Here is an 8,231-nt window from a genome sequence, read left to right on the forward strand (position 1 = left end):
TCCTCCATATAGAATGGCCCCATCAGAATTAAAAGATCTTCTTGACAAATAATTTGTTGGACCAAGTGTCTCACTTTAGGGTGCACTGGTTTTGTTTATCCGAAAGAAATATGGATCCTTGTGAATGTGCATTGACTAAAGTCAGTTGAACAAGGTTATCATTAAGAACAAGTATCCTCTTCCCAGAATCGATGACTTAATTGATCTAACTTTAGGGTGCCCAATGTTATTCCATGATTGACCTCAGATAAGGGTACAATCAGTTGAAGGTTAAGGAAGTTAATATTTTGAAGACCGCCTTCAAGACCCGTTATGGTCATTTTGAGCTCCTTTTTATGTCCTTTGGGTTGACCAATGCACCAACAGTTTTCATGGACCTTATGAACAGGGTTTTAAAACCTGATCTTGATTTGTTCGCTATTGTCTTTATTGATGATATCTTGGTTTATTCCCGTAGTGAGGTTGACCATGCAGAACATCTCAAAATAGTATTGCAGGCACTCCAGGATCGCAAGTTATATGCAAAATTTTCAATGTGTGAATTTTGGCTGAAATCAGTAGCATTTCTAGGGCATGTCATTTCAAGGAAGGCGTGAAAGTGGATTTGTAGATAATAAACGACATAAAGAATTGGCCCAGACCCACATCAGTAATAGAGATAAGGATTTTCTTGTGTCTGACAAGCTGTTACATGCGTTTCATCGAAGGTTTTCCTCTATCTTAGCTCCTTTGACTAAATTGACTCAAAAGAAAGCCAAGTTTCAATGGTTAGATTCTTGTGAACGAAGTTTCAAAGAGTTGAAAACGGGTTGACTTCTGCTCCAGTTTTGACGCTACATGAGGGAACCGATGGGTTCGTGGTACGTTGTGATGCTTTAGGAGTTGTTCTCGAATGTGTTTTAATGCAGCATGGTAAAGTAGTAGCTTATGCATCCAGACAACTTAAGAGTCACGAAAAGAATTATCAGACCCATGACTTGGAGTTGGCAGTTGTGGCTTTAGCAGTAAAGATATAGCGTCACTACTTGTATGGTGTTTAGGTTGATATTTTCACGGATCACAAGAGCCTTCCGGATATTTTCAAGCAGAGAGTTGAATCTTAAGTAAAGAAAATGTGTTGAATTACTTAAGGATTATGATGTGGATATCCTCTATCATCCAGAAAAAGGCGAATGTTGTAGCTGATGCTCTTAATTGGCATTCTATGGGAAATTTAGCTCATGTTGAGGCAGACAAGAGAACTTTGGTGAAGGAAATCCACCGCTTAGTAAATCTAGGAGTTCGACTTTTGACACCAAAGATAGAGGAGTTGTTCTCAAAAACAGGGCTGAATCCTCTTCAGTAGCCGAAGTGAAGGAGAAATAGTATAGTGATCCTTATTTATTGCAGCTGAAAGAGGGGATTCACTGGCATAAGATGATGGCTTTTGAATAAGGGGAAGATGATGTACTAAGGCAGATTATGTGGATGGACTTAGAGAGAGGATCATGACAGAAGCACACAATTGCAGGTGTTTTATTCACACAGGTTCCACAAAGATGTATCACAACCTAAAAGTGATTCATATATGGAATGACATGTACAAGAATGTAGTAGATTATATGGCTAAGTGTCTGAACTGTCAGCAGGTGAGAGCCGAGCATCAGAGGCCTGGTGGGTTGGCTCAGAACTTTGAGATTCCAGATTGGAAATGGGAGATGATAAATATGTACTTCATAACATGTTTACCTCGCTCATTTTAGTAGCATGATTTGACTTGGGTGATTGTAGACTGACTTACCAAGTCAGCACACTTTTTGCTCGTAAAGACCACAAATTCAGTAGAGGATTATGCCAAGCTATATATTCACGAAATTATCAGGCTTTATGGGACCCCAATGTCCATCATATCACATTGTGGTGCTCAGTTCGCAGTAAATTCTTGGAAATCCTTTCAGAAAGGATTAGGCACATAGGTGAATCTTAGCACAGCTTTCCATCCTCAAGCAAATGGTCAAGCAAAACGCACTATTCAGACTCTTGAGGACAGTTTGTTGGCATGTGTCCCAGATTTCAGAGGTAATTGTGATGATCACTTTCCTCACATTGAATTCGCATATAATAATAGCTATCACTCTAGTATTAAGATGGCACTGAAGCTTTGTATGAGCGAAGGTGTAGGACTCCAATTAGTTAGTTCGAACTTGGTTAAGAAAAATTATTGGGACCAGATTTAGTGCACCAGACTATAGAAAAAGTCAAGTTGATTCAAGAGTGGTTGAAAATGGCTCAGAGACTTGGACGCACGGCGCGGAGACTTGGAGTGTTTTTGAAAGTGTCGCCTATGAAACGAGTTATGAGATTTGGGAAAAAAGGGAAACTTAGCCCCCAATATATTAGGCCATACAAGGTCCTACAAAGGATCGGGCAAGTGGCTTATGAGTTAGATTTTCCATAAGAATTAGTTGTTGTACACACAGTGTTTCATGTATGTATGTTGAAGAAATTCACGAAGACCCGTCTCTTGTTGTCCCTACAGAGATCATAGGGTTGAAAGATAGCCTGTCTTATTAAGAGATTCCAGTAGCTATTCTTGATCATCCAGTTCACAAGTTGAGAACTAAAGAACTTGCTTTAGTGAACGTCTTTGGAGAAATCTAAAAGTTGAAGAGGCTATGTGGGAAGCCTAGGAGACATGAAGTCCAGGTATCTGCATCCATTTGAAGGGAAAGCAGAAAATATTGAAGGTAACTAACCTTTACGTTCATATCTTATGCTATAATCCCCATGTATGCAGTACTCAATCAGTACAGTATATATTCAGTTCAACATTTATTCATTTCAGTACTCATGTATCCATTTAGTTCAACATCTATTCAGTTCAGCATTCATTCGACTTAGTATTCCTTTATTCAAGTAAGTTTGAATACGACGTGTTTCCATCAGTCGAGTTTATGGTTTCGTTCCCTTATTATGCATTTTACATGTATTGCAATGCTCTGTGAAGCTTGCATTGATGCTCTGGGTAGTCACCAGGTGTTTGAGAACCATTGGGATAATACTATTTACAGAATAAACACTGCCGAAATTTCTATAAAATTCCAGAGTTAGTTATATTTACGTACCAAGATCGAAAAGTCATTCGAGGAGGAATAAGCCCAAGAAGGAGTTAATGTAGTGTGAATGTGCTAAATGAGTATTAATGTGACATTTCAGACATATGAAGTCCTATAGGGATGATTTTTGGTGGAAATAGTTGTTTTAAAATAAAGGCGAATAGTGAGGTGCATAAGATTCAGTAGAATCGACTATGTTTATGGTAGGTCTATCTTCAAGCCAGTTTACGTGCAAATACGTTGGAAATTTAAGAAAACATAAAGCATGAATGTTATAGCCCTTTAAAATACCTTTCCATCCATATAAAGGGGAGGCAAAAGGAAGCTTTGTATAAGACGTTATGTGCATTTTACTAAAGTCAGTGGCGGTACACCCGCGTCGCGCGGGTGGCGCATGACAGCACCCCTCTTTGAACTATTGTTTGCCTTGTGCGGCACCCATATGATGCACAGGTGGTGAACGAGTAGGGATACTTCATACTTTGTATTTTTGTTAGTAGTTAAAGTCGGGGTTTATATCCCCAACTTCTCCAAATACAAAAAATGACTTAGAAATTGCTAGAGCTCGTCCTAATCCTTAAAAACACTTCAAGGTAAGTTTTAATTATGATTCTAAGTTGATTTTGATTCCCCAATACCTTATTAACGTGATTAAACCCTTCAAATTCATAGATAATCGGTTGAGACTTCATTTTGGACGAAAGAACCCTAGAATCCGGATTCAAGAGAATTGAACGTCAAAAAGGTAACACCTTCATCCTCTAATCGATTATAGCTTTGTATTGGTGATTATAGACTATAAATTCATGAGATATGAGTTGATGGGTTAGATAGAAAAGCATGAACATTTATATATTTGGGTAGCTGATTAAGGGTGTTGTTTATCTTATGGGGGATGAGGGATGGTGATAATTGTAGTATTATGAGATTGTAGAATTATCTAGAAGCAAGAGTATGGGTTGTTGGGTGTAGAAACTCTACACCATTGATGAGAGTTTGCGGAGGTTTATGCCCACCAAGTGTCTGATAAAATTCTTAGATGACCAAAACATGAGAACTATTTTTAATATTAATTCCCTTTGACATATATTGCTATACGTTAAAGTCGAAGGGAGTGACGAACATTGTAGTGCGCTAAAAGGTTGGAATTGAGATATGTAAGGCTAACTCTCTATGTGTGGAATATTAATGATTCTCCCCACGCCACTTTCTTTTACGACTATTATGAATTTCCTCAGAAATAGAGTTAGGCCTAAGTTTCATGGAAAGCTTCAAAACTTTTATTCTCTAAAGGATATAGTTTCGTAATTTGTTCATGATTGTCATTCTGAATGTCGTGAACTCAGTATATAATTAGTATAGACTCGTGTTTGATATGACATGGGTGTCAATCCTGAAAACTCAGTATGCTTACGAGCATTTAATGCTTTAAACTCCATAATCATTTGATGAATACATGTCTCATCATAGTAATGTTCAGTATACTAGTGTTATGTATTATAGTGTGATTCTCAGCTCCTTAATATAAATTGTTGAATGTTGAACAACTGTAATTAAGCTTGAGGTCACAGCTTATGTAAACGTATACTTGGGCCCGAGGCCACAGATTTGTACACTTACTTTTGGGCATGAGGCCACAGAATATAAACTTAGTTAAAACAGGTGATTTCATATTCAGAGTAGGTAGTACTTATGATTATACTTCTATTGTTCAGGACGACGGATCTGCTCGCTAGGATTCTCGTATCAGCTGCTTGGTAAGCCCAGTTTCCTTCGGAGCATTATCTATCTTTCAATCATTTATTTATATTAGACAGTCAGGTATGTGGGGGCCTTTTCCCAGTGAACAATAAGTATTTCATTATTCTTTTGAGGCTTCATAGACTAGAACAACAGTCAGTCAGTGTTTCTTAGGCTTTTATGTTAGCCATGTTGGCTACGTTTTTACATGTCAGACTTATTCTTTTTAATTATTCAGTTAGACATTTAAAGCAGCTCAGCATGCTTATATATTATATTCCCCATCAGTACATGTCTCATGTTGATCCAGGATCTTGTAGTTTGCTCGGTCATGATATTTAGCACAAATATCAAGATTTCGTGTCACTTTCCCTCTATTTCTTAATAATCGCAGCTTTTGAAAGGGAATTGTTGTATTTGTGCTTATGTTGGTATGTTTGTATGATTAGGTACAACAAGGATGAATGAATGGTAATCCGAGCAATTCTGGTTGATTCCGAGGCAATTGCAGTTAGATCAAGTTAACAGAAGGAGGCTGCAGCACTTAGCATCAAAATAGACCACTGAAGGGTCTCATGCACTGGCTGTGCATCGCACAACCAGCGTGAGAAAACCACCTTTCTATTAATCAAGCCTATCATCTGAGGACCATGTGGTACACAGCTATGGCACAGCAGCACTAATGCGCTGATAATGCGACGCACGAGCAACGCACAAGTGCTTCTAGTTCTCCTAGTTGGACCGGTATTTGGCTAACTTATCACATAATTGCCATGCTTATAAATAGACATTTTTACATTAGAATATTTCAGCTTGGACGCGGCTTGTCTATGTTTTTATTCCTCTCTTATTATTTTCTTTCCATTGAACCCTAGCTTATCCATGAATTCTTGCATCTTTCCTCGAATCATGTGTAACTAACCCTCTAATTCTGGGGTTGTGGTGTAGCCATGAATATTGATGTTTGATGAGTATTTAAATCTTAGTTGTTTATTCGTATACAATTGTTTCTTTACTTCTATTCTTAATTTATTTATTGTGTGTGCATCAGTTGAGTTCTATTTACTAATTAATATACATGCTTGGGAAAGACGTTATTAGTTTAGCAAAGAAGTAAAGAGAATGTGATCTTGTTATTCCTATAATTGGGCTAGGATTTGTGACTAGGATAGGAATATACTTAGTTACCACAATCAATTAGGTACCGTTTACGTATTGTGTTCTTAACAGGCCAATTCCATAGGAATATAGGTGGCGAACTATTTTGAATCAGTGAGTAGTAGTTCAGAAGAATACTATGAGATTAATAATCCGGTTAATTAGCAATTGTGAATGAATTTACTAAGATAAGATACTTGACAATAGGATTGGTGAACCGACCATGACCCTGGAATACTCATCTCTCTGTGATAAATTCAAACACTTAAACAACGTTCGTTGTAACTTGCTCGCATAAATAGTTAGTTATTTACTTGTTGCAATAATTATAAAACAAAAGAACCATTCTCTTATTTACTTGCATACTTGGTAGCAATAGTATATTTTCGTTGGCCCATTAATCATAAGTATTTGTGGAAACAACATCCAACTTTCAAGAGTCACTATACTACTTGGCGACCACATATACTTACGTGTGCATTGGGAGCAACAAGTTTTTGGCTCCGTTGCCGGTGAGCGTTTTACCAGAATAACCTATATTTGCTTAGGTTATCCAAGTATTAACTTCTTAATCTTAGCTATTATTTGATTGCAGGTACTTTAATTGAATTCGAAGGCCTGCGAGTAAAAACAATCTTGAGGAATTTTATCCTGAGTTTGAACGTACTTTACATCGGCGCAGGAGAGATCTGAATCTATTGCAGAATTCGCAGGCTCTAGTCGAATTACCTATGGTCATGGCAGCTGATGATCCACCAGCGAAAGTGCCAGAAGTTGCAGTACCTCGTGTGGCAGATGTCACTTCAAGCATTGTCAAGCCCAACATCAAAGGTCACTTTGAGCTGAAGCATACCATGATTCAGCTACTTCACTCTAGTGGGCAATTCATGGGACTATCACACGAGGACCCTCAGCATCACATGCAGACTTTTCTAGAGATTGTTGATACTTACGCTACTAGGAGAGTCACTAAAGAGTATGTGCGACTGACCTTTGTTCCCCTTTTCTCTGTTGGGAAATGCAAAGAACTGGTTATTAGCAGAGCCTGCCAATTCCATCACTATATGGGGTGATTTGGTGATGAAATTCTTGAAAAGGTTCTTTCCACCAGCAAAGACAGCTAGACTCAGAAGGGAGATCATGTCATTCAGGTAGAAAGAGGGAGAAAATTTGTATCAAGTGTGGGAGAGGTTTAAGGGTCTTCTTAGAGTTTGTCCTCACCACCATAAGACGAATGAAGTTCTAGCACATACATTTATAGAGATTCTGGATGCCCAACACAAGTCATCACTAGACACTGCTACAGGAGGGCAAGCTCTTGATCTGAGCTATGATGAACTATTCACATTATTGAATAGGTTTACTCAGAGCACCCTAGATTAGAAAGAGGACACAAATAGTAGATCAGCTGAGAAAACAGATGGAATTCTCGAAGTGGATAAATATACGGCATTATCAGCATAGATTAAGGCGATGTACACTGAATTCAAAAGGTTTACAACTGGTCAAGCTCAACCACAGGTGAAAGCAGTGCAACAATACAACACCTTCTGTGAAGTCGGCAGGGAGCGCCACACCGCTGATATGTGTCCTGCAAATCCTGGATCGACATATTTTGTGGGAAATTTTATCAAGGGTCAAGGGAATAACAATCAATACAGAAATTCTTACAACCCAAAATGGAGGAATCATCCAAATTTCAGGTAGAGTGACAATCAGGGAAATCAGAAGCAGAACTATCAGCCAGCACCAGTTAATCAAGCTCCCGTGAACAATATGGAAGAGATGATGAAAATGATGATCGGAGATATGTAGAAGTTGATGAAAAACCAGCAAAATTTGATAGCAGATAATCAAAATTGTGACTTGGCAGTACAGAATCTAGGGAGGCAGATTTGCCAAATAGTTGGTGCACAGAAGACTAGACCACCTGGGGCAATTCCAAGTGATACTGATATAAATCCAAAACCATGTGATGTTATGACTCTTCAAAACGGTAGATAATTGGAGGAACTTGCTCCAAAGAAAACTAGTTGGGGAGAAGCTGAAAAAGAGAACACTGCAGGGGAGACGATCGAAGAAGAAAGGGTAGTTAGGACTCCAGTGGTAAAGCATCCGTAGCCAGTATTTGCAAAGCCACCTCCTCCATTCCCTCAACATTTGGCGAGATAGAGAGAAGAGGCTACTTATAAGAAGTATCTTGATTTGCTTAAATAGGTGCATGTGAACGTTCTTTTA

The 8,231-nt window shown here is 38.4% G+C and overlaps 1 non-coding gene across 1 annotated transcript; it reads right to left on the minus strand.

Moving 5' to 3' along the window:
• Positions 1-7,115: 7,115 nt before the first annotated feature.
• LOC132042183 (small nucleolar RNA R71) lies at positions 7,116-7,222 on the minus strand. The gene has a single exon (XR_009411382.1). It is a non-coding gene; the product is annotated as a small nucleolar RNA R71 (small nucleolar RNA).
• Positions 7,223-8,231: the final 1,009 nt, after the last annotated feature.

The sequence above is a fragment of the Lycium ferocissimum genome, unplaced genomic scaffold (assembly GCF_029784015.1).
Source record: "Lycium ferocissimum isolate CSIRO_LF1 unplaced genomic scaffold, AGI_CSIRO_Lferr_CH_V1 ctg13927, whole genome shotgun sequence".
NCBI classification, from domain to species: Eukaryota; Viridiplantae; Streptophyta; class Magnoliopsida; order Solanales; family Solanaceae; genus Lycium; species Lycium ferocissimum.